Source organism: Heterocephalus glaber, unplaced genomic scaffold (genome assembly GCF_053883595.1).
Source record: "Heterocephalus glaber isolate CG9 unplaced genomic scaffold, H.glaber_assembly_v1.0 deba00000331, whole genome shotgun sequence".
NCBI classification, from domain to species: domain Eukaryota; kingdom Metazoa; phylum Chordata; class Mammalia; order Rodentia; family Bathyergidae; genus Heterocephalus; species Heterocephalus glaber.
The window spans coordinates 43,586,681-43,614,631 of NW_028258142.1; the positions used below are offsets into that span (position 1 = coordinate 43,586,681).

The 27,951-nt window shown below is 41.2% G+C and overlaps 1 long non-coding RNA gene across 1 annotated transcript in view; it reads right to left on the bottom strand.

The window, feature by feature from the left end:
• Positions 1-4,125, bottom strand: part of LOC110344036 (uncharacterized) — a 139,205-nt gene extending 135,080 nt beyond the window's left edge. The window contains exons 1-2 of the long non-coding RNA XR_002386310.2: positions 3,924-4,125; positions 636-696 (exon numbers count right to left, since the gene is read on the bottom strand). This is a non-coding gene — a long non-coding RNA (uncharacterized LOC110344036). The remainder of the gene's footprint in view (positions 1-635; positions 697-3,923) is intronic.
• Positions 4,126-27,951: the final 23,826 nt, after the last annotated feature.

Sequence of the window (27,951 nt, forward strand, 5' to 3'; positions counted from 1 at the left end):
ACCAATGTTTATATCAGCACAATTTGTAATAGCTAAATCCTGGAAGCAACTTGTATATCTTATCAACAGATGAATGGATAAAGAAAATGTGGTATCTATAGATAATGGAATACTACTTAGTTATAAAGAAGGATAAATTTGAAACATTTGTAGGAAAATGGATGTACCTAAAAAAAATTATGTTGACTAAAATAAGCCAGACACACAGGCTTAAATACAGTAGACTATCTCTCATTTGAGTAAGGCAAAGTACACACCAAGAGAAAAATAAAGGAAGGATAGAAGGAGACAGGGGGATGGGCCTCTACCAGATAGGAAGGGGTAAAGGGGACCAAGGTGAGGGGTGAGAGAGAGAGGATGGGGAAATAGGTAGAGTGAAGATACACCATGGACGAGATCCTAATAATCTCAATCAATGTGGACATTGTACGCCATAAACATAAACCAAGATTAATAATAACAACAAAAAGAAAAGGGGGGAAAGGAGAAGTAGAAAAAGAGGAAGGGAGGGGGAAAGGGGACTAAGAAAGAAACAAGCTGCCTTATGTACAGGTACAAACCCCCAAGATGATTGTAAAATGCGTATACTGCAAACATGTACTAATAAACCACAAAAGAAGGTTTGGCTCACTCACCCTACATGTGACCACTCTTCATCACTGGCTGAGACCTCTCCAAAATGGCAGCATCCCATCGCTGTAACAAAATACCTGAGATAAACAATTTATAACAAGAAAACATTTGTTTTGTCTCACAGTTTTGAAGGTTTCAGTCCATGGTCACTTGGCCCTGTTACTTTGGTAGTGGTAGCACAGTTCATGACAGCCCAGAAGCAAGACTAGAGATAGGAAGGGAGCTGGGTCCAAATATCTCCTTCAAGGGCATAAACTAACTTCCTTCAACCAGGCCCACTTTCTAAACGTTCTGTAGCATCACAAGCTGCCAACCAAGCTTTTATTTATTTTTATTGAATCATTTTATTAGAGACTAGTATGCATAAATATGTCAAACATTTGTCTATATAATCATTGCCCTCCTAAATTTATATTTTATTTTTCTTTTTATTGGATCTTCCCTTTCTTTTTTGTATAAATCATTTTAATTATTAACAAAGTATCTGACACTTGATACTATTTTTAACAATTTTCTTCCTATTTCACAATATCTATTATAGGGCCAGGGATTTAGCTCAGTGGTTCTGCTGCTTGCCTTGCAAGCACAAGGACCCGAGTTTGATCCCTGGTACCAAAAAAAACCACAATATCTATTATACATTTTGGTCCTTATTTACACTTTCAATTTTTCACATCAGAGAGACGATGTGATATTTACACATGTATATCCAATTTATTTCACTTAGAGTATAGTCTCAAGGTACAACCATTCACCTAAAAATGTCTCAAGTTTATCCTTCTTTATGGTTGAGTGCTACTCCATTATATATTTAAAAAAACAACTTTTTTATCCATTCATCAGCTGATGGGCATTTGAGTCATTTTCAAGTTTTAGCTATTACAAACTGTACTGCTATAAACATGGGTGCACATATATCACCGTGGTATGATGTTTTTAATTCTTTTGGGGAGATACCCAGCAGAGGAATAGCTGGATCAAATGAGACCTCTGATCCTAATTTTTTGAGGAATCTCTACACTGATTTTCCCAGCAGTTGCACCAGTCTACACTCCCACTAACAGTGGAGAAGTGTTCCTTTTTCCCTCAACCCCACCAGCAATTGTTGTGGGTTGATTTCTTGTAATAGCCATTCTTCCTGGAGTGAGATGTATTGTTTTAATTTGCATCTCTTGAATGACCAGTGATGTTGAACATTTTTTCATGTATTTATTTGCAGTTTGTACTTCTTCAACTAAGAAGTATATATTCATCTTACATGCCCATTATTGGATTGGGTCTTTAAATTTGAGGGATCTGGGGGTTTTTTTAATTCTTTATATGCAACAGATATTAGTCCTTTGTCTGAGGAACATTGAGCTAAAATTTTTTCCCATTCTATGGGTTGTCTCTTCACTCTGTTGGTGATTTTGCTGTGCCAAAGCTTTTTTCTTGGTACCAGGGATAGAACTCAGGTCCTTGAGCTTGTGAAGCAGGCAGCGAAACCACTGAGCTAAATCCCCAGCCCTCAAAGCTTTTTTAATATGATGAGATCCCCATTGTTGATTCCTTATAATATTTCCCGTGTGATTGGGGCTTTGTTCATGATGTCTTTGCCTACATCTATGTCCTCAAGAGTTTTACCTATTCTCTCTTCCAGCAGACTGTTTCTGTTTTAATATTTAGATCTTTGATCCATTTCAATTTTAGTTTAGTGTACGATGAGAAACATGGGTCTAATTTTAGTCTTCGGCATGTAGAAAGCCAATTTTTCCAGCACCATTTATTAAAGACTAACCGAACTTTTAACACGTGGGCGTTTGGGGGTCATTCTGGATTCAAACTATAGCACTGCCTGACCCCTCAACACCCTATCATGAGAGCCTAGATCCTCAGAGGTTAAGCGTTCACTGCCATCATCAATGTGACTACAAAAGAAACCCAAATTGTTGACTACAGTGGGATTAAATGTCTATTAGCCCTTATGCATTCAATTCTTTCCCTCAGTACTCTTCAATTAGGGCAAAATCTTAACCCCATGGTTAAGGTTATTTTGGGAGCCAAGGACACTTCCTGCCAAAGACCAAGAATGATATGTACCCTTATTATTCAACAGTTGAGTGCAGCTGTTTTCTGAGACTGTGTTTCGTATAAGATAAAAAGGCAAGCTGCCTCCCTCAAAAGGCTGAGTCCAAAGAGCACAGGGCAGCTTGGACAATGAGCTGAGATTCTGGAATCTCAGGTCCACTTAAGCCAGTTGAGATGCTCTCAGGGCCTGAAGAACGGTGAGACCACCTCACCTTTAGTCAAGTGAACTCTGAACAGCTCCATTCTGAGTCTTCAACCCAAGTTTGATTTTGTCATTCTCAAAAGGCTGAGACTATCCTAAACAAATACACTGAAATGCATTTATTGAATTTTTTTGGTCCATTATGTGCTAGCACTCTGGTCTTAAGAAACTGGCATCTTATTTGGAGAAACAAGATATATGATAATAAAAACATAGACAATAAGCCCAACCAGGACTGAAGGAATTCCAAGGTAGGTAATATTATGAGAATGAGAAATGCTTTTCTTTTTAATGATGGATCTAGGCAGGAGTTTAGAGTATAATTTCTCAATCTTACAGAAAAGAGAAATTTAAATTTTTTATACCCAACCCAAATTTCTCATGCTTTAATTTTCTTTCAGGGGGGATTCTATGGAAATGGAAAACAGTTGTTCAATAACCAACTCATCAAATTCATAAATTTCTAGGAGTGAGTTTTCCTTCAGAAAAAGACAGATAAAAATATGCTTTTCAAATGTTCCTTCCCTGGCTTCCTCACTGGTTCTTTTTTAAAGTCTTCTTTGTATCCTTAGTCCCTAAACACAGATTTCTTTCAGGTTTTCACCTTGTTGTTCTCTATACTCTTTGCATACTCTCCTGGGACTCTCAAACACTGAGAATGTTGTAATGATGAAAGTGCTTGCAATTCTCTGAACATTACGTGAATCCATACTGTATTGTGACATCAAACTGAGACCTAGGCAGAAACCTGTCTTTCTTAGATCATACTACACCTTAATACAATTTCTTTGGTAGTTTCTAATTTGTAAGTTTTAAGAATAGTGCTCCTTCTGGCTTCTAGGTAGAAAACTTGACAGACCATCACTCCTACTCTTAAAAAAAAGTGCTGTGTAATCCACAAATTCATAACTTTACTTGGATCAATCAGAGATCTGAGCTTGCATAACAACAACAAAAAACTAATCTGAAATCTATGCACATGCAAATTCTGCAAAGAGAAAGAACATGAGCATTTGGTTACCTGGGATAGATGCTGCCAGACCCTGGTTAAGAAGTCAGCAAAAACTGTTGGGGCCAAGAGATGGATCTCAGGAGAATAGAGGACTCCTGAGGGTGCAGATGCAGTAGAAACTTGAATCTACTTGTAGCTCTTCTCCATACACTTCACCAGTGATCACAACAGAAGATTTAAGAGAGTCTTGAAAACAGGAAGCCTTGGATTGCAAGCCTGGAGGAAGAGAACAGCAGCTGAGGCAGGAAAGGCATTATACTCTACCCTGGTTCTCCTTGCCTACTCTTCTTCATAATAAATGCCTTATACCGCAGGAAAGAAGGCCCACAAGCACCTTCAACCACAGAGTAGTGGTGAAATTCTACTGTATCTTGGGAAGAGAATGAGAAAAATAGGGGGATCTCTACTGTAGAGGAAGGGAAAGAATACAAACGGGGTCCAGAATTAGCCCCAGGAGTTCTTCAGGAGCACTGAGATCACATCCCTGAAGCCCTGCTAAGTGTTTGTATAAAGCTGCAGCTCAATGAGAAGAGCAGAGAATATACCTGACCCCTACGACATGGCACTGAGTGAGAAGTGACAGCTAATAGAGAAACAAAAGTGTGAGAAAACACAGTACATAACAGCATAAAGGAACCGCCTGAAGCTGAAGGTGGATTAGATGTTGATAAAAAGGAAACTCCATCTTAAAGACAAGAAGTGCTTGAGAAATTTCTAACAAGTGATTCATTGTTGGTAACCATAGCAACAATGAATCATAAACTAAAATCAGCACCTAAGTAGATTGATGCAACTCCTCAAAGTAGGAAAGGAAAAGCATGCCTATCCTCAAGCCTGCACCTCCACCTCAAATAATGTATGTCTTTCAATAAAAACTTGCAAAGTATACCCAAAAATAAGCAGGAGAAGGGATAGAAGAATATCAGCCAAGAGACGATGCCGTCAACAGAAGCAGATACATGTGTGACATGCATTCTGGGACTACCAGACTGGGAATTTAAACTAACTCTAATTAACTTTTGAAAGGTGCTAATGCAAGGATGGACACCACATAATATCAGAAGATTAATTTCAGCAAATTAATAGAAACTAAAAAAGAATCAAATGGAAATGCTAGAAATGAAAATAGTAACTGACTTATAAGTGCAGCCTTTTGTGGTCTCAACAGAAGACTCTAAACAGTTGAGGAAAGAAGCAACGTGCTTTACAATTAGTTCAGAGAAATGATTCAAATGAAACGAAAGAAAGAAAATAGAAGGAAGAAAAGCAATGAAAGAACAGAGCACATGAGAAGTATAGAATACAATAAAAAAGAGCAAACGTATTTACAGAACACTCAGAAGGTGAAAAGTTTTTTAAAAATGGGACAGAAGAAATATTTGGAAAAATATGGATCAAGAATGCTTTTGAAGAAAGATCATTACAACACCAAGCAGGGAATAAAATAAAATAAAAAACTAGGTATATGAAAAAAAAGAAAACACTAAGTATATCATATTAAAATGACTTAAAACCAAAAACAAAGAAAAATCTTAAGGTGTCAGACAAAAATGAAATTTACCTATAGAGACTTAATGATAAGATTTATAATAAACATGTAGTTTGAAACCATGCAAAGGAGAAGAAAATGAAATAACATGTAAGCTATTAAAAGAACTGGGCTTAGAGGTCCCATTCGACCCAGCTATCCCCTTGCTGGGTATCTTCACAAAAGAATTAAAAGAATCTTACCACAGCGATATATGTGCATCCATGTTTATAGTGGCACAGTTCATAACAGCGAAAGCTTGGAAACAGCCCAAGTGCCCATCAACTGGAAACTTGATAAACTGAATAAACTGGGTTTTTTTTATAAAATGGAGTACTACTCAGCCATAAAGAACAACAAACTAGAGACATTTATAGCTAAATGGATGCATATTGAGGCCATCCTCTTAAGTGAAATAAATAGGACACACATGTAAATACCGAATAGTTTCTCTAGTGTAAGAAACTGAAAGTGTAATTAAGGATACACAAGGATGAAATGGCCTAATAACATATTTCTCAGATTGTGTTTCCATCGCGTGTCATATGACTGTATCGAAATTTAAATCAGAGAGAAGTTTGGCTTATGTGGAGTCTGCTAGCTAACTGGAGTTTTTTTCCAGATCATTATTTCTTCAATGTTGGTTTTGGAGACCTTTCTGAAACAAATTACATCCTCTGGTGTCTTATTGCTGCTTGAGATGCTTTTTTAAGTTATATGGAAAAATGTTTAAGTGCTTTTCAGTTTTGTTTTGGTTGAGTTCTACTGTATTTGAATATTATTATAGTTTTTTTCCCCTTGCATTGTTCTTCTCTGAATGTTTCTAAATTTTTTGTATGTGTGTGTGTGTGTTTGATAATAAAGTTATTTTAAAAACCTGTCAACTGTGAATTTTATAATCAACAACAAGAAGAAAAGATATTTTTAAAATATTTTTATCAGATAAAGAAAAACTAAGAGAATTAAGTGCTGGAAGACCTCTACTCCAAGAAATATTAAAGAAAGGTTAAGGCAGAAAGAATTTGACACCAGGCAGACTATACATGGACTGGATCTACAGAAAATAAAATGGAGAAGGAAGAAAACAGCATTAATGAAGATAAAATAGCATACTTCCTTTTTTTTTATTTGTAAGAGTTGTAGAAGATAACTGTCCAAAGCAAAGATAGTTTTAATGTATTGTGTTTATAACATATGTAAAGGTAAAATGTGTGATAAAGTAATATAGAGGATATAAAAGAGATTTGGGGAATGATGCTTATGTGAATAAGCAGTATCTGTTAGATCTACAAAAATCTTTAACTCCATACTTTTCAGTACCCCTCATGTATATGGAATTGGTAGAGAGACCAGAAGTCGGCTGGAAGTGAAAACAAGGCAGGCAGACTCCCTGTCCATATAGGTGCCATAAGAGACAAGGTGAAAATCCAATCAACCTCCAGGAGTAAAGAGCCACATAATTAATTCCCCATAGACCAACTCCAAGCTAAAAAGGAAGCTCAGCTATTTTTATGTATTCCTACTGCATGGTTTTCTTTAGGTCCTGGCAGATTTTTCAGACACTTGGAGAAAGAGCCTATCTATACTTTATCTCTGGGTTATATTTCAGCTATTGCTCTATTTTATTCTATTCTGCCCCAGATCTTGGGACAAAAAGTCTCTTCTGTAGCAATGGAAGTCTTCAGGCCATGTTTACACTAGAAAGAACAGTTTCCTTATAACTTCCCCATCACCCCTTCTTGCTCTCTCTTCTGCCATACCGAAGGAGACCACTTAGAAGCAAATTTACAACAGAAGTTGAAAATCCAATCTCTCAGGCAAGAAAAAGCTGGATTTTATAATAACTCAGAAAGGTAGGATTTGAGAAAGGATTCGCTGCAGCCTTGATGGTGTGTCAAATCCGCAACGGCTGAGCGAACTCTGGTAGCTGCCTGTGCTGCCCAGCTCTAGGGCTCTGAGCTGAGCTAAAGAGGTTGGCAGGTGGTGATGGAGACAAAGCAGGACTAGTGAAGGCAGAGGCTGATGAGGAGCAAGGGGCAGGGCTGGGATCTGACACAGACCCAGTTCTATGTCCAGTGCTGCCTGCACCATTCTATCATGATCCAATAACATGTGAAACTGCCAGAGGCACTATTTGTAAGCAACAAGCAGCCACTGATGGAAGATACAAGCCTAAAACACACAGCGAGACTCAGCCTTCTAGAAGGAACCACTTGGGTTGAAAAGAGAAAAGTAATTACCTTGGTGGAATTGCTCTGGTCATGCCTGCTTTGTATGGAAAGCTTGAAAAACTGCAAAGGATGAGTAGTCCACATGCAGAGCTCCAAATATGCCACCAATGTGCTTCTGAGGTGGCCCTTATGCTACCTCCCAGGGTCTGGGAGATGGTTTTAGCCCAGTAACACAGATGAAGTGGGCTCCAGAGCATCACTCCTGCTTCCTCCTCCATGTCCTAAGACTAAATTGTGTCTTTGTCCCCAAGAGGCAAAGCTTCCAAGCCCAGAGCCGCAGGGCAGTGTCATTGCAACAAGCAAGCTTTGGGAACCTTTTACTACCAGCTCAGTAGATGAGAACCCCCAAGACCACTAAGAACTCCAACACAATGGCTAATGTCTCTGCATCCATTTTAAGATTATAAGACTAGAGAGTAATCTCTGCAAACGCAAACCTAGTCATTCTTCAAAGTTGATGTTTTTCTCCACCACAAAGCCTTCTCTGACCATTTCCAACAAAACTTATTTCCCTAAAGAAATTTATCAGATACTTAGATATGTTTTTCATCTATTGAATACACAAAGATAAAAATACCCCATTGTGGCAGAATTGAAGGGAAATAAGGCATTGGTACATGAGCTTAGTGGTATATTCACTGGTACAGTCTCTGAAGGTCAGGCCCGCAATGTGCATAAAGTAGAGGCTGGATGTCCCTTCTAAAATTTTTTCAGCGAGATCTTGTATGGACATGGGTTCCCATGAAAGCCAATTCAACAGAATGAATATGGGGACAGGTTTCCTAGCTCTGGTTGCTGACCCTACCACTTAGAAGCTCCAAAGCTTTGAGAACTTCAGGGTTTTGGGGGGGGGGGGTTATCCCATTAAGTTTATTGGTACATTTTAGGTATAAAATACAGTTACATTCATCATTGGGATCTTGTACCATTACATGAGTATTTGGTTCTTTTTTTTTTCCCCCATTCCCCTGCTCTCCCTTCACCCCCCCGACCCTTCCCTATTTGCAAAGACTTTGTTTCCATTTTTTTCCTTTTCTCATATTTTTTCTTTTCCCTTCTTGCCTTTCCCCTACCCCTCCCACTTCCCCTGCTCCTTTAGACCTTTTCTTCCTATTACACAATATCAATTATACATTTTTTAAATTACAATATCAAGATCTAGGAGACATTACCACAGATTTTACAGAATTTAAAAGGATATAGAAAGCATGTTACAAAAATCTTTTTTGAAAGAAATTTGACACTTCTAAGAAGTACCTTGGAAGACAAATTAATGAAACTAGCTCTGGAGTAAATATAAAATTTGAATAGCACCTATTAAAGAAAGTAAATTCCTAGCTTGAAAACCTACATATATGTCAACAGCAGGCTCATATACATTTTAGCTGATAAGTTATATCAAACAATTAAAGCAGAAAAAAGAAGGAACACTTCTCCCCTCATTTTAGGAACTCAACATTGTGCTTATTCTAAAACTGGATAAAGATAATAGAAGAAAAAAGTATGAATATAGATAGAAATTTCTTTAACAAAACAAACTATTAGAAGTCAGATCTGGCAGGATGTAGAAAGTGGTTTTGTTATAGGGATGGCAGTGTTGGTTCAGCATTGGAAGATCCACCCCCAAGAGTCATCATTTTAACAGAGGAAAGGAAAAAGCCATATGATCCTGTCACTAGTTGGAGAAAAAGTATTGGACTAAATTCTACAGGTGTTCATGGTAAAAGCTGTCAGGAGACTAGAAATAGAACAGAACCTTCTCAACAGATTAAAGACATGTACTCCATACTTCCAGTGAGAATGCCTTATATGAACGGAGAAGATACAATGCTTTCTCCTTAAGGTGGGAACAAGGGCAGATATGCTTACTCTTTATCTGTTCATTAAACTTTGAAACCAAGGCCCAACCAAAATAGTCTGGCAATAAAATGACACAATTAAGATAGGATTGGCAAGGTAGAAGTAAAACCTTTGTATGTAGACGAAATGATCATCTACAGAGAAAATACTAAGAAATCTCTAGGAGCCCCTAGAACTTGTATTTGAATTTAGCAGGATTAGAAAACACAAGGTATATATAAAAATTCAGGTCTGTGTATACTTGCTATAAATGAAGAATTGGATATCGAAATTTAAAAGTTATGTAGGAGTACAAAGGACCTAGAAAAGTTAAAAAAAAAAAGACAAAAAACAGTGTTGGAAGATGTTTAGTTACTTAATTTTAAGACTTCTTCTAAAGCTACAGTAATCAAGGCAGTGTTGGTGCAAGGAAAGACATATAGATCATTTGAATAAAACAGAGAATTTAGAAATAGAACCACACATATATGGCCCACTGAGTTTTGAAAGATTATTTAACATTAGCATTTTATAGAATATAAACTCAATTCAAGAGCCAAGGAAGAGATAGTGTTTTCAGCAAACGGCACTAGAACACCTGGTATCCGTATAAAAAAATTAACCTCAACCCTTTATTTCCATACATGAAAATAACTTGAAGGGATCTATGAACCTAAATATGAAAGCCTCAAAGTATAAAACTTTAAGAAGAAATTATAAGGGAAAATATTTATGAATTTAGGGTAGGCAAGAACTACCTAGGATACAAAAAACATGATGTATAAAAGAAAAAAATTGATGAATGAGATTCCATCAAAATTTAAAACTTTAAATGACATCCTTAAAATGAAAAGTAGTCCTTAAACAGACCATATTTACAATGCATATAACCTATGACCAGAATATATAAAGAACTCTTACAGCTCATTAATAGACAACCCAATTAAAAAGTAGACATAAGAAGAGGATAAATAGCCAGTATAGCACAAGGAAAGGTGTGCAACTCTAGAATCAGAAAAATACTAATCAGTACAATAACAAGATTGAATTATACACTCATTAGGGAGATGAAGTTAAAAGTTTTAAAAGCCTTGTCATGACTTTTTCTTTTTGTTGGAATCTCCCCCTTTGAGTTTAATTTGTCACGCCCAATGGATTCATTCTGCTGGCTTTCCTGGGGTTGTGATCCTCATTGTCTTTTCCTAGGGTATTGTCTAAAATTTTTTGGAGTGCTGGTTTGGTAGTCACGAAGTTCCTGAGGTGCTCTTTATCATGAAAGTATCTTATTTCTCCATCAATTTTGAAAGATAGTTTTGCAGGGTACATCAACCTGGGTTGGAGGCTGTTTTCCTTTAGGGCTTGAAATACATCACCCCAAGCTCTTCTTGCCTTGAGGGTTTGCATTGAGAAGTGTGCTGTGATTCTGATGGGCTTGCCTTTGCATGTGATTTCTTTTCTCTCACTGCTTATAGAATTTTGTTCTTCTCTTGGATTTCTGGAATCCTAACTATTATATGCCTATGTGTGGATTTTTTTTTTTTATCAAGGCTAGCTAGAGTCCTATATGACTCACTTATCTGTATGTCAAATTCTTTTCCCCTCTTTGGGAAGTTTTCTGCCATCACTTCTGTGAACAGTTTTTTTATGTCATCTGCACTCTCTCCTATTTCTTCATTGACTCCAATAAGTCTTATGTTATTCTTTTTTCCATCATCTAGCAGCTGCTGGATTGATTTCTCATGGTCCCTTACAATTTTAAAGCAATTTTTCTTTTCCTGGTCACTAATTGCAATCTTATCTTCTATATCTGAAATTCTACCCTCACATTGATTCATTCTGCTGCACAGACTTTCAATGGAATTTTTAATCTCCTGGAAATCTGTTTGCATCTGTTTTATGGATTCCATTTGATTCCTATTTTGGGATTCCATCATGTTCCTCAGATCCTCTATTTTGTTAATCTGTGTCCTCTCTAAATTTATTAATCATGTCTTGCACCATGAGCACAATCTTTGCTGTTATCTGAGTAATTATTTCTGATTTCATTTTTCCCAGATCCTCTTTTGTTGCCAGTTCAGAGAGTCCAGGTGGTTGAGTATCAGATTGTTCCATCTCATTTCCCTTTGGGGTTGCTGTAGGTAATCAGGAAGTCTGTTTTTGAGGCTTGTTTACATGCCTTCTCATTTCCATGGGGGTGGGGGGTGCTTCTGGCACCCACACGGCTCAGCTTCTCTGCCCTAGGAGTGTGGCATGGCAGCGGGGGAGCTTCCTTCCAGGTGCTAGGACTGGCTCAGCTTCTCTGCCCTACGAGCATGTGATGGCGGCGGGGGAGCTTCCTTCTGGGTGCCTGGACAGGCTCACCTTCTCTCGAGAACTTCAGTTTTTACATTTGCAAAATGAGATTACATGCAGAGTTCTTGTGAAGGTTAGAAGATAAAGTGCATGTGACATGGAACATAATGAAACTTAACAACTTTCTGTTTTCCTTATTTGACTGTAATTCAAAAATTTTAAATAAGTTTACATAACCAGCAGTAGGATTTTAATAGATACATTATGTAACAGAATACTATACAAGTTTTTAAAATAATAAAAATTCTATAAAAACATTCAATCAAAGCAAATAGATGTCAGGAAAGCTTATGTCTGTGTCTCTGTGTATACTTGTAGGTGTGGGTATGGGTGTATACTGTCTGGTATGTGTATATGTGATATGTGTGATTATCCTGTGTGTAAATCTATTATGTTTACATATTTTTGTGTCTGCAGTTGTAGGCATATGTGTCAGCTCCATGCATATGACTTCAGTATGTCTATCTGTGGTGTGTGCATATGTGTAAGGCATATGTGTATGTCTGAGTGTATCTTTCAGTTCTTTGTCTGTGAGATGTGTGTGCCTACAGGATATTGTTATAATTTGTATTTAAAATGTTCCTTAAAATTCATATGGTAAACACTTTCTTGTAAGCTGATGGATGGGTTTTAGGGGAAGGGATTTTACCACAAGGACTCCAAGCTCATCAAGTGGATTAATACATTAATGACATCATAATTTGATGGCATGATTGGGAAGGGAGGGAAAGAAGAGGTGGGGCCTTGAAGAGAGTACATCATGGGAACATGCACTTAGGGAGTATATCCTCTTTCCAGCTCCTTCCTCTCTGGGTTTGGTTCTCTCTTGTTGTGCTTCCTGGTTGCCATGAAATGAGCAGCTTTCCTCTGCCATACCTTCCACCACAACATTCTGCCTCACCACAGGCCCAAAGCGATGGATCTAGTCAACCATGGACTGAAACCTCTGAAACTATAAGCCAAAATAAATACTTCCTTCTTTCAATTGATATTCTCAGGTTCTTGGTCACAGCGATGAAAGCTAGCAAAGGTATTCATGTGAGTTCTGTGTTTGTGGTATATTTGTTATGAGTTCTATGTCTCAGAATGTGTGTGCCTTTGTATGTAGGCTGTATCAGAAGATGAGTAGAACTTGGGCTCCAAATGAGAGAAGGCTGAGTTGGCTTCACCCAGGTGAGTGGTAAAGTCATCATTGTGCTTTAAGTGTCCTTTATAATGTTCTATATAGCTTGCATATATATATATATATTAAAATCCAATATACATTCTTTACAACCAAACAAAAACCTGAGACTGGCATCCACAGTATAGATAAGACACCCCTCAAACTTCCACCCCAAGTAGCTCTATTTGCAGAATGCATTTCCTTCTTCTCCCCTAAAAAGCCCATCCTCACTCCCAGCACTTAAGGATTCAAAGTTGAGACTGTGATGCTATGACCTAGAAGCTAAGCTTTAAATTCCTGTGACACCCGGGGTGGGCCAGTTGTTGGGGCCACTTTCCATCTTAATTTCACTGGAATTGATTTCTTCTATCAGATTAACTTGTTGTCACTTTGGAAGGCGTGGCAGTAAAGGGCAGCTGAGTGTCAGTCACTGTCAGACAGTGAGGAGGGGGAGCTGGGTGCAATGCGAGCAAGTCCTCAGCTAAGGGTACTTCAGAGGCATGCAACTGACACCCCAGGATCGGAGCTTAAGCATGAGTGGAGCCAGGTGGCACGAGGAGACCAAAGGAAAAACACACTTTCCATGTATTTTGGCTCAGGTCAGGTTTTCCTACAGATATGGGACTCCCATTCAGCAAGTCAGATCCCACCGCCACAGCCCCCCAAAAAATCTCTTCCCTAAGAAATGCTGACAAAGAAGGGAAGCAGGGCCTGGGCATTACTTCTCAGGTGAGAATTGGACTAACTATTGTGAGACAACGAGGAAAGTCCTTGGGATTAAAATCCTATCCTGAAAAGCAAAGTACTCCTCCACTTGCCTAGCTGTGTGGCTTCAGGTTACTTACTCTACCTCTCTGGGCTCATCATGCCAGTGAAATAAGAGTGCTGTTCCAGAACAAAATGCTGATGAGGTTTGGGCTTTTTCTGAGTGAAGACAGAAGCGGATTGATGGGAAGCCAATGCACATTTTCCCCCTTCCTGAGAAGAGACCTAGTGCTCTGACGGTTGTCTGGCCAGTTCTGCCTCCTAAGCTTCTGCCAATGCACCTGGTCCTGGAGCGGCAGGCCGCCTGCGAGTGTGCTCCACTGCCCCCTGGTGGTCGCATCCAGGAAGGTGAGCTGCATCTCCTTTGCTATTTGACTTCATTTCTGGGCCTGAGCAAAGGTGCAGCCAGCTGCCAGGACAAACAGGAAGAAAGGGATAAGCCTCGTGGATGATTTCTGAGGTTACACCATGTGCTTGCTGGGGCTGGGGCCATCGCCCTGGAGCAAGACCCTGCCACTCAAAGGTTTCACCAGCCTCCTCTGGACAGGTTCCTGGGAGCAGAGTGATGAGCAGCTGCTTTTGGAGCTTGAAGAGATGAGTTTGACCCATGAGGTAACCATACATGTGGGTGAGGTCATGCAGAAACAGCCCTAAGGGGGCCAAAAGGCCATCCAGGACAGAGTGCACTGCAGGCTCCTTGCAACTGATTTCCCAGCTTCAGCATGAGGAGGGGTCTGGAGGCTGCATCAGAGCCCACCTGACCTGCAGGTGGCCCCAGCAAATGTCTGCACCTCAGGGTCTGCACAGCAGTGCTGCTGTCTGCAGAGCTGGCACTCCCCAAAGATACACATCAATAAAAACAGACATGAGTCCCACACCCCACATCCCCAGAGCTCTACCTGACTTCTTGACCTCTCCTTTCTAGCCTTAGGCTGCCCCACTCCAGAAGCCATGCCCACCACCAGCTCTCTTCCCTGCTCCCCACAATGAAGCACCCTAGCCCTTTCCTTGGCCCCCAAGGCTACCCCAACCTGTGCCTTCTCAAGGCAGAGCCCAACTTTGGCCATCAGATATCCTGGTGAGCCTACTAGTGTCAAGTGGAGACCAGAGGACTTGAGGGTGGGCTTGTGGAAGGGACATGGAGGGATGGCCACCATCCGCTAACCAAAGACACATGGTCTGGATGTAGTCTGGCCACAAGAAGCAGATGTGGTGGGGTGTTCATCACAGCATTGCATCCCTGCATCCCAGCATGGGCTCTGTGGATTGAAGACCACCCTGTGCACAGGCCATGGTCACCCACCCGAATGACACAAAGGCAGAGGCCAGAGCCAGGCTCCCAGAGCTCTGCACCAGTTCCTCAGAGGGACAGAGAGACTGTGGCTCCAGGGCCATCCTCTGAGCCTGGGAGAGTCACTAATGTCTGCTACAAAAGCTGTCCCAGCATGGTCTCTGCCTTTATTTGCACAAGTAGGCTGCCTGGAGGGCACACTAGGTGCTGATCTTCAGTGATGTGGTACACGGGTGCCCACTGACAGCCATGCAGCTATTTACAAACATGAAGCTCATTTTTGTTGTCCTCTCTGTCCTTGTGCTGGAGGCAATCATCTTGGAGTTGCAGTCACCTTCCTTGTTCTGCTCAGAAATTCTCTAAACCCCCACAGATAAAAGTCTACCTCTTCTGCCCCACTCCTTGTTTTCTCTTTTTCTTTCTTCATTCTTCCTTTCTGTCTTTTTTGAGAAAATAAGCTCCATGTCCTTTTTGATTTAAATAGAAAAGGCTCACAAAATTACAAAGATGAAAGTGAAGAAATTGTATTTCTTAATGAACTACGTCTCCATAAATTGTTTTTAGCGTAACTCATCCTATTTTCTTCCTAGAGAGAGGGCAGGAATAAATCTAGTTTTAGAGGCAAAGGGACCAAGACCCAGAAAGGCCAAGTCAGAAGTGGCAGAAGTTACATTTGATCCTGTTTCTGGCCTAAGTTCTCCTTACTTTACACAAAGGACCCGATCAGCTCACGTCTTCCGTTGTTCCTTCTGGGGTTACTTTGCCTCCCCAGACGGCCTGATGCCATTTCCGCTCTGCTCCTTCAGTCTGGAGGGCTGCATGTACAGACAAGTGCAGCGGGATCTCATCATTCCACACTAGTGGCCCATGAAGTAAAGTGTCACCTCAGCTTATCCAAGCGGCCTGGCCTGTGTCGCACCTGGAGCATGTGCAGGTACGTGTTCCAGCCTCCCTTCTGCCCCACACCCGCTTCCATATGAACACTGCTTGTGACCCAGCAGTGCCTGTCCTCACAGAGTTGACATTTCTCTGCTTCTCTCCTGTCCCACTAAATTCTTCTCTGAGTCACTGTCTCATTGGAAACATCCTGAATGGGCTATGACAGATGCTGAAGGTATCTTCCACACCTTCCCTTTGCCTCCATCCTCCCTCTCTGGCTGTTCCTTGCCAGTCTTCTCTTCTTATGCTGCTCCTTCTAACCTGCAGGCTGTGTGGGCCCAGGGCTCTGCCTTGCTTTCTTCTCTTTCCTGTCCATTCTCATACTCTCCAAGATCTCATCCAGCCCTGGGGATTTCAACGCCATGTACACTCCCTGAAAACTCCTGTCCTAACTACATATGACATCTCCACTCCATGTCAACTAAGCTCATCAAAGGTAACAGGATAAAACCAGACTCATTTCTTCTCATGCTTGGTTTCCTGACCATTTCCTGGCTCTGCCAAAGGAGCCTCTCTGTCTTTCTCTCACACCCTCCATCCAATCTGCCAGGAAATGCTCTGGCTCCACAGCCACTATACTTCTGAAATGCACCTGCAACCCCCACCTCGACTACCCCTTCATCTCCCACCTTGGTGATTGCAAACACTGCCTGACTTGCCTTTCTGCTTCTGCTCTTGCAAAAGGCAGCAGCTCAGTGATCCCATGCAAACCTAGGTCAAGTTGCATCTTCCCTCCAACTAGAACCTCCAGGGCCTCTCACTCACTGGCAGTGGGAACCAGTGCCCCCCACCGGTCCTCACAGAGATAGCTATGCACTCAATCTGCCACTGGCCAGAGTGTTTCTACCCAGCCTAGTGCAATCACAGGCAGCAGCTCCTTCTAGCAAAGGTCTCGACTGTATGTTGAATCTTCCCCACCGTCATGCACTTGCCTGATCTGGTACTTTTCCCTCTGTCCCCTCCAGGCTATTTCTCTCTCCTCTTTGGCCACACTGTACTCCCCACCACCACCAGCAGTGTCATCAGCCTCTATCTGGAACACTTTACCCAGAGATAGCCCATGTCTCCTTACTTGTTTCCTTCAGATGCTCAGTTTCACCTGTCTGTTCAGGAAACCATGCCTCCTATACCCCCTCAGAGGACTGTTCGATTTCCACCTGACCCTGCTGATCCTTCCTCCCAGCAGGGCCACAGCAGGTGTCTCACCTAGAGGTTACACCTTCCGTGTCTTACTCTCCTCCCTGCAATGGAAGTGTCTTAAGCCTAAGACCCTTGTCTTTGTGCCCAGGGCACCAACTCCAGGGACTAGAACAGTCCCTCCTAAGTGGGAGGTGGGTCCTAAGTATTTGTCAGAAGAACAAATGAGTGAGTGTCCAAATGGCTGGATTCAAAACAAGTCACAAAATGTGGAGCCTTTCTCTTCCTGTGGGAACCATGGAAACCTGTTACATCTAGTTACAATGCACAAGGAGGGCAGCTTGGATCAATGGAAACTAAATAAATGTTAGGACTCTTTGTCAGTTACTCACATGCTGGTTGGATGTGCAGAAGACGTGGCATTTGGTTTGGACTGCATCACCTCAGCAAGTCTCGGGACTCCCCTGAGCCTCAATTTCTTTGTTGTTAGAATACAAAACACATGTCAGATCCCACAAAGGTGACAGCACAAAAGAGCAAACTAGGCAAATTGAATCCTCTGGAAAGTGAGTACTTTGCTGCAGTCCTGACATCCCAGGGCCCCTAGTGTCACCTGAGATCTCACAGACTTGCCAAACTGGAAGCTCTGGAGCCTGGACAGACTAATGGACAAGGATGTGTCCATGTCCCATAGAGTGCTGTCCTCTCAGAGGGTACCAACCTTGAAATATTAAGGGGCAAGTACCTTAGTTGTAAACAACATGCATCAGCCCAGTTATGGTCATTAGCCCCTCACTAACCAACTACAATCCCTTCTAACTGTAGCAGTAGAATCAAGAAACTCAGAAGAAATGAATTTGAAGGAACAGGGAACACAAAGTACCGATCTTAGAGTCATCTGTAGGCTCCATGAGAGCAGGAGGAGACCTGAAGCTCCTTTCTGCCCCCACTGCCTACCTCCCACGTTGAGAGGCATCTTCCATAGGAACAGTGTTTGCATGGATGAAAGGACCAGGCCATAGACCTAGGTGGGAATTCAAAAGTTCAGCTCACAGTATCGGCTAGTACTCATTTCTTCACAGTCCTTGAAAAAGGATCTCTGTGCTCAAGGTGGCCTTTATTCTCAGGACCCACAGTACTAGTGTCTAGACTATGCTGAGCAAATTAAGACATGAGCAAATAAATAAATGAAATATATATTTATTCTGATATGTTTGGTATCCTGGGAACCAGGCTTTATCTTGGTTTACTGACTGTGGGTTCATTTTCTTCCTGGAGACTTTGGCTCTGCATGTTGCCAGGTTATGGAAACAAACATGGGGTCAGGGTTCTGTCCCAAAATTACCTCCAGATAGGGTCCCTCACCCTCAGTCAGCAACACAATCTGTCTCTAAGCTCTGGTTCCCTGCATTCCATATATACTGAGTTTGTAATCAGAATCTAGAAGAATCTATTTTAAATATATGAAGACTACAGTACATATGAATATGCTAATCAACTAAGCTTAATAGTTCTCGTTTGTATTAATGCAAATTAGGCAGCTGCATTTCCCACCAAATATTTTCCTTGGTATTTACTGATGAAATCAAGGTCCTTCTAATAAGTTCTAATATTTAATCTAAAAGCTCTAAAGAAGGTGCTTTAGTTGAGTATAATCTAATTTCACTGAACAAAATTGCATCTAAAAGCAATATAAAGTTACAATTTGTTCCTTGTCAAATAGTAAAAATGGCCTTTAAATTTTACATGGTTTTGACCTTTGGTTTTTGCATTTCAATTAAACTTCCCTCAGAGCCCAGAGGATCAAATGTTCCCTGAGTGTGAATTAGGTCCCTGAGAGCAGTGGTTACTGGCCTTCAGTTTCTTTCTTTTTCAAACTGATGTCTGCCCCCCTTTTAACATAGAACAGAAATTTTCTCTCTCAGTAGCTGGTGCAGAGTAAAAAGAAATATTAGGTCCAACCAATGTCTTATCTTTAGGCAGTTGTGATTTCTATGGTCAATCTTCAAAGTCCATTCCTAGACGGACATGCCATTGTGCCAGATTCCCTCCAACAGGTCTGAGAATGACCCAGCCTATTCTCTAAGCCACTATCGAGCAAGGGTTTGAAGCCTTTGCAATACCTGTTGGCACCTTTCATTTTGTTCATCCCAAGAAAAACCCAGGGGACACAGAGGTGAGCTCATCCTTTGACTTCTGATGGAATCAAGTACTCAGGTCTGAGAGGCTGTGACATAACTCAAATTCCATTCTCCCCTCCTTTCTTGGTACTATAGTTCTATTTTTATTCAAGACAAGAATGCTCCTAGCTAAACCCTATGTTGACCATCCTCCTTTGCAACTAGTGAAATAAAAAATAGAAAAAGTTCTGGATTCCTGATAACACTGTATAATCATCATACTAGCCCTGACTACCACCTCCGGGAATCTTTATAAAGAAATCAGATGTGCTTTCCTGTCATATGCCCCTGAATCTAATCTTAACTCTTGAAAAATTAAAGCATGTAGCACAGTTTCTGGCGCGTAAGTGCAACATACACTATAGCAATTACTTAAACATCAGACCGATGATTGATCCAGATGACAGACAGATTATTAAAACCAAGAAAATATAGAGATAAAGACAGAGACAGAGAGTTAGAGAAAGAAAGAGACAGAGAAAAAAACCTAAATATCTTCAAAGATAAAGTGTTAGTTTAGAACTATATGTATCACTGCCTCAATCAATTTTGTGTTACTATAAGAAAATCCCTACTTTATAAGGGAAAAAGGAACTAATTTAATTCACAGTTTGGGAAGCTGAAAAGTCCAAACAGGGGCCACATGTGGTGTTAGTCTCTTGCTGGGTCATGGCAGATCTATCACATGGCAGGAGCTTGTATCAGAGGCCAATTGGGACTTACAGAAGAGGGCACTCTGTGATGACCCAACCTGGAGGTATCTAATTTGATTCTATGAGACCAAACCCATGTCCACTAGACGGGCATTAATCTTCCTAGGAATGCTGCTCCTGACACCTAATTATCTCCCACAAGTCTTCACCTCTTTAAGATTCACCTCTCAACATGGTTACATTGGGGACTATCCTTCTGGTGCACAAACCTTTTCAGGAACAAACCATAACTAAACCATGGCAATCAATAAGAAAAAGAATAGTAAATATTTACTGAGTTTATCAGCACCACACATTATTCTGAATATTTTACACATGTTGACTCCTCTATGCTCCCAATAACTTAACAAAGCACAAGGAAAGTTGTGAGTCCTCAAAAATGTCTGTAGAATAAACAAATAGGAAAGTGAACTTGCTTATCTGGACCTAAATCTGACCTGCTAACTACCCTCAGCATCCAGTGGTGGTGAACCTATGGCACATGTATCATAGCAGGCTGACTGAATCATTGAATGGTCTAAAAGGTTCACTACCATTGATCAGGGCCAAGTGACATACTAACAGTTTAAGGCCCATAGACTACACATCTCTATGACCACAGCTCCCCCAAGGTCAGTATGAAATTATCTCCAGCTTACCAGGGAATCTTTGTGTGCAAGGATTATACGTCTGTGCCCTCAAAGAAGAAATTTTATCAGTGCATCTTCTTCCTTGCAAATTTATTGCACTCTGAATATGTTTACCTCTCCCCTATTTGAGTGGTAGCAGAATAAAGACTTTGGCAGGACACCACATCAAAGGTAAAAGGGTCCTCAGTGGCCATCCACCACATCTTAGGGACAGAACCAAGAAGAGATTTCTGGAGCTTTCCTAGTAACCCACTAAGAACTTGAAATTTGTACAGTTCACACTATTTCATACAAAATACAGTAAGGACCAGAGAAATTGTTACTTTTTCCATTCATTCAAATGTATTAAACACCTACTATGTACTAGGTAGGCATTAACGTATGGAGATAAAATGAAAGATTCAGCATATGAACTTAAGAAAATTAAGAATCCAGGAAGTGTGATAAACACAAAAATAAGTAAAAATCATACTGTGACTGATGAAATGAAAGTATCAGATGTTGGAACTAATCGCAGGAAAGCTGTGATTATTACCCCTAAGGGATAGATAGCAAAGGAGAGACACTCAAGGAAAAGAACAGTTACAGCCAGGATGCTAAGAAAGAAAACTGCAGTTGGTGGAGCTGGAGCATAAATGTGATGGCTTCATGTGTTGAACTGGTAGGCCAAACTACGTTTCCCATAGTTTCCTTTCTTGTGTTCTTGGAAAGAAGGTTCCCAAAGAAGATTCTTGGAAGAATTTGAGATATAGGAAAGCAGAAATGAAGCAACAACCATTTTACAGTTCACTCATGTTGTTTTTGATCTGCTGACTCACCTCAATAGCATGAAGCAGCCACTGGGTAATTTCTGTCCCTTCCCTTAGTCCCCTTTTAGCTCCGACAGCTCTTGGGCCAGATGTGTGTGTTTAGCTCCATGATGGAGGGGCCTAGCTTCTACAGGATACTCTATCACCAAGATCAAAGGTAACAAGTGTGAACACAGGTGGCAGCTTGGCTCGTGGAGTTTCAATTTACACTACGAGTTGCAGCCTACTAATGATCTTCCCTTCTCAGCTTTGGAACTCAATCTCTAGCAATAGAAGAGGAAACTATAGCCTTACACATTCTGCTTTACCAGTTCCCACAATTGTCTAGCCTCATAATATGCAGTCATATACATGTTTCACTAGTTGTCCTTCTCTGGCTAAACCTTACCAATGCAACAGAAGTTTGTGCTACCTACAACAGAAGTTTGTGGTGCTGTAACCAACATTTGAAGTGTAGGAGTGTCCTTGGGAGCAGGCAGTGGGTAGAGTGGAAGAACTTTGAAGAGAGCAGTAGAGAAAGTCTAAATTACCCTAATGAGACTGTTAGCAAAAATGTGGACCAGGAGGATGTTGTCCAAAAGGATTCAAAAGTAAGGAGCATATTCCTGGAAACTGAAGCACGGGATGGTTCTTTGTTATGTTACCAACCTTTTCAACTGCTGTGAGGGGAAAGTGGGGCTTGTAAGGTCTGAATCTGGATATCCAGCATCAGTGATTTCCAAACTGTTGAAAGCACCCCCAGGTGCTGGTTATAGTAAAATGTGAGTGAAGAAAGATAAATTGGGAGAGAAACTGTTAAATAAAAAAGAACCAAGACTTGACGGTTTTGAAAATTCTCAGCCTCTCTAGGTGGCAAAAGATATTGAAACAAAGAAATGACCTTTGAGCACTGTCTAGGAAAATGTGTAATAAAGATGAAGCCACCCCCTTCTCAGAGCTTCTTCAATCACCTCCTGACCAACTACACCTTTCAGCATCCCATTCCCAGGGAGCTTACCAAAAGCGCTTCCTTATTTTTGCCTAGGTTCCATGGGTTTAAAGCCTCAACATATCTCTCCTCAGAGACCAGACCTCTGCTGTGGCGACAAGGCCATCCCACAGAATCTAGGCCTCCATCATAGAACCCAATCATCCATCCCAATAACCAGAAAAGTTGAAAGAAGATGCCAGGGAGGGTGTAGAAGTCACTCCAACACCTCAACTTCACCCTGTTCTTGGCTTAGTCACTATGAAGTCTTTGTCTTACATCTATCATACAAATACCAGTGTTGTCTAGGATTTCGTATTCTATTCATCTCTACTAGGAAATTTTATTCTATTTCATGTCTTGTAAGTGACACCTTACACCCTTGTAAGTCAAGCCTAGTCCTTCTGCTTAAACTGCAGACTTTCTATGAACTATCCAACCTCCTATTGAAAGTCTACACTACAGGGTTTCAAAGACAACTCATGGACACAGATCTCTCTACTTGCTCTTCTCTCTCTTTCTCCCCTCTCTGCTCTCCTCTCTCCTTTTGCCTCCCTCCTTTTTCCTCTCTCCTCTTCTCCCTCTCCTGTCTCTCTCTCCCTCTTGTACACACACATCACAGATATCTTTTCTAAGTTACACACCCATCTGTGAAACTAAACCACTTGGACTTGAGCTCTGACTATGCCTGTGATACCTTAGACAAGTGGGGTTTTTTTAACATTCCTATGTCTCAACTTCTTCACTTACAAATAAGTTTATTAATAACTTTTACTTCACTGAGTTATTGAGCCTTAAATTCTAATGTAATTTGCCCTGTTGGGTTTTGGACTTGCTCAGGATCTATTACTCCTTTTTTTCCTCCTAGTTCTCCTTTTTGGAATGGGATTATCTGTTTTATGCCTACCCTACCATTGTATTTTGGACATATACTTGATTTCACATGTTTGTAGCTGAAGAAGAAATTTGCCTCGGATTAACTTGTACCTTAAGTCTGTAACATACCTGCTTTAGATGATATTTTGACAAGATTTTTGACTTTAGGTTTTTGAGTTAATAACATAAATTATAAATAGGATTATGTTATTAATAATTATTATGAGTACATAAATTCAGGAAGGCCAGTGTGGAATACTTTAGATTGCACATGTATGTCTCTTCTAATTTTCTGTTGAGACTCTAACCCCAGTGTGATAGTATTTGGGGATAAAGCCTTTAGGAGGTGTTAAAACTAAGATGTAAAGGGTCCCCCAAAAGTCTCATATGTTTGGAAAATGACTGGATCTTGGGGCACTATAGTCATCAGAGGATTAGTCCATGGATGAGTTCATACCTAATTGTACTGTTCAGAGGTAGAGACTGGTAGGAAGATGTGGGTGACTGGGGCCTGACTTGGAAGGATACATTCTTGTCCCAGGCTCTTCCCCTCTCTGCCATAAATTGTGCAGCTTTCCTTCACCACACTTTCTACCATGCTGTTTCTGCCTTGGAGCCAGCTGTGGACTAAACTGTGAGTCAAAACAAATCTCTTGTCCTTTAATTTGCTGGTGTTGGGTAATTTTGCCCCATTGATGGGAAAATGATTAATACAGAATACTGGTACTATAAGTACTATATAATACTATATCTGACCCAGCAGGAGGTGATCAATGACCTGGGCATAGCAAAGTGGCCTTAGAGAGATCCTCATCCTTCCACCATGTGTGGTCATAGTGAATCAGGAAGCAGCTCCTTGCCTGATATGGGGTCTCCAGCACCTTGATCTTGAACTTTCCAGTCTCTAGAACTGTGAGAAATAAATTTCTGCCTTTAAAATCTACCCAGTCTACAGTACTTTGCTATAGCAGCCTGAATGGACTAAGACAACCCCTATACTCCTAAATGTTCTAAACTTGCCAACAGGTGAAGGAGGAGATACTTGTGGTTAACATCCAAGCTGAGAGGGGTGGATTGGAGACCAGACAAAGCAGCAAGCAGTCCACAGTAGTCCTGGGCTCTCAGGCGGACTTCAGAGGACAGCTCCTGACTGTGACCCCACCCTCTCCTTTTGTTATAGTTTGAGTTTCCTTTTTTTTAACCTTCTCCCCTACCTCCAAAAAAAAAGTAGTCAAGAGGCTGTCAGGCAGTTCAGTATCTCCATTAGAATTCAGAGTATTCCACGGTAATTACAAAACAGCTGTAATGGAAAATTGGTAGTCAAACCCATTTTCCAGCGACTAGAACGGTGAATGGGCTCCATTATGTTCCTAATTCTCATTAACTTAATTTGCATAGGAAACAATGAAGGAATACATAATGAGGTACAGTGGGCCAGCAGCCCAGGCTTCACCCCCACAGGGCTGGGTTCAATTCACAAGGACTCACCCCAAGGGAGGAGAAGCTGAGAGCTCCCTCTGGGCTGGACCCCACCCAGATGACCTGAGCTAACAGCCTGAAATGGTCCAGACTCCACCACAGTGGAGGAGGACTGCTTGCCTGTCCCTTGACCGGGGTTGCCTTACCTCCGTACACACAATGTAAGTCCCATTTCTTCTCCCACCCCCACCTCTGCTGAGGAACTGGTAAGGCTGAGGAACTGGAGCAGAAAGAGGAGGAACTTGTTTTCCGGTAAGCAATTCCAGCCTTGGCTGTGCGTGCACACGTGTCTCTTCCTATGGATCTGCCTTTAATTATAATTGGCCCTGGCAAAAGGATGAGATCAGCAGCTGGAAGCTGGGTGAGGTTGGGGTGCAGAACTGAGCCTAAGCTAAACCCCTGTTTCACTTTGGAAAGTTGGGTGAACAAGGCCTAGCCCCAGTTTTGACACTCCAAGCAGTGGCATTCATATCAGACTGGTAGAACAAATGGAACTGTAGAGGAATATCAGGGGCATATCACAGGCAAACTCAAAGGCCATACTCAACAACTAAGTTAGCTTCTCCTGATTCTGACTACCAAGCTGTGGGAACAATGAGAATACAGAAATTGCTATTATTCTCAGCTTTAACAAATAAAATTTCAACATTCCTCTCCAAAAAGTGGTACATTCAACATACAGAGCATCTGTAATATTTTAGACACTGGACTGGGCTGTCTCAATGAATCTTTATGGCAAAACTGGAAGGTAAGAATTATATCACTTCAGCTAATAAGGACACTGAAGCTCAAATAACTTGGTATGCTAAGGCAAAGCTAAGACTGCAACTATGTCTCACAAAACAGCTAATTTAGTTAGGCCAATGCTTCCTGTCAGGTAAAAGGGCCGAAGACCAAGACCAGACCAGGCCACAACAAGCCTTTATTAGGGGAATAGATCTGCCGGGCTGTCTCTGAACAAAGGAGAGACAAAAGCAATATGGCTGGGGCAGGGAGAGTCTTTTATAGAGACTGGGGTGGGGCTTGTAGGGGCTGAGGTGGGGTTGAGTGAGGTAGTGACTAGGGAATGGAGGAGCTGGTGATGTCACTAGGTGGTAGGAGGTGAGCGAGTATTAGGTTACTCTCTAGGTGGGAACAGGGGCATGCTGGGAAGAAGGGTTTGTTCTTTGGTAGGAGCAACCATCTTGGCATGATGTCACACAGGGGAGGGGGCAAGGCACCATAGGAAGAGGGCAGCTACTATACATAATAGCTGCTGAGGTGGTGGGAGACCTATCACTTCCCAAACTTGCCTCCTTCATGGCTCACACAAAAAATAATATTTATATCCTAATCAGAATGAAGGAGAGGAAACTTGGAACCTGGAGAAGCTGTTCCAAATCCCAGTTGAGAGAGAAGAATCAGTATTTTAAGCCACATTGATTGAAAAGCCCAAATTTAATCCATAGGAAAAATGATGGCCCCATTTGTAGGATAACCCAAGAGCTACCAGGAAGGTGTATCCAACAGTATCTCATTTGACAAGACAGAAATGCCTGAAATGCCCCTATTAGTTGGGTTAATCATTGCCTTCTCCTATATTGTTCTTCTCAAATGTATACCTCTGTGAATGATATATAACATTCATCCCATAAAGAAATGCAATGTAGGGAGCATTTAACTTGAAGTAATACCTGGGTTTGATTTCTAAATTCTCCCTTTAATAGTACAAAGACCTTGTGCAATTTACTTCAAGTGAGCTGGACCAGATAATCTTCATTCTTTTAAAACTCTGCAGATGTATCCATCCACCTCTTGAGGTAGGAATGGACCAGTGACACACACCATCCTAAAGGGAAGAAGAAGGTACCAAGGTGAATGAAAATAACCTTTCCTAATAGCTTACTACTCTATACCAACTCTACCACCAACCCCACCTTCTCCAACAACAATTTTCTGAGAATTTGCTAAGTTCTGGGAATCACACATATATGTTCATAATTCCTGGAACAACACTGTGATATGGGTTTTCTCATCATCTAACAGTAAACAACAGAGAGGTATAATAAGCAGTTAAAGACATATGTTTGTGCTGTATGCATGACCTATGTGTCAAGCTCTGTCTCACCTTCCAGGCTGGGCTCTATTTTTTACAACTTGCTACCTCTCCTTTAGCCAAACTCACTCTGTACCTATAACGGGTGGCATGCTCTTCAACATTTCAGTTCATTCTCAATCTCACCTTCTCCTCAAACTCATCCTCAGAGATGCTGCCTATTCAGGAGAACTGGAGACAGTCTAAGCAAACCTCTTCACTGATTTAACTGATTTGGCTGACTCTTCAAGTGCTGTGCCCATGTAGCCAGACAGAAACAACCCTGAGGACCAGCACAGTGGTCTCCTGTGTGTGAGACCAGGGGAGACAGCCAGTGTGCACCCATGTAGACAGAGCTCTTGCCTTTCTGTTTGTGCCAACCAGAAATTAGTCCATACAATGCTCAGTGTTTGTTAACTAGTGGGTTAACTTAGAGCCTTTACTAGTACCCTACATACACTCTTTGCTAAACAACATGTGTAATCATTACACAGGGAGTTGCAGAGAATTTTACATTTCTCCACTTTGTAACACACAATCAAATTTTCTAACCAAGTTTTTGTATTATCCCTCAGAATTGCTTGGGTGTGGCTCCCCAGTTGGAGAAATTCATCAGTCTGGTTGTTAATATCATGGCTGAGGAGTATGTTGTAGGATATGGAAAGAAAGGAAATAAAGAGACCCACTCAAATGTTCTAATATTGTCTCACTTTACCCCTGACTTAAAGATAAATACCATCTGGCCTACTTAACCAAGCATCAGTTCCAAAGCAATTCCCTTTCTCAATTTAGATTAGTTTTCCTGTAGGTTCTCCAAGCACATAGTCCCTCATTTCTGCATAGGACAGAGAAAAGCTGAAGATGTGTGAAGAAGATTCAGAGCTGGCTTGTTTGTTCCTGTCCTGGGTTCACTCAATGGTACTTACACACTGACAAAAACCTACTTGTGGCTGAAGTTTCTCACGCAGAGTTGCAGGCACTCTGCGTTCCCTAGGTAAAGTGCCTCTCCCTGTATTCCTGGGAGCCAGCACCACACCGAACAGCTCTGCCAAGTGCATCACTT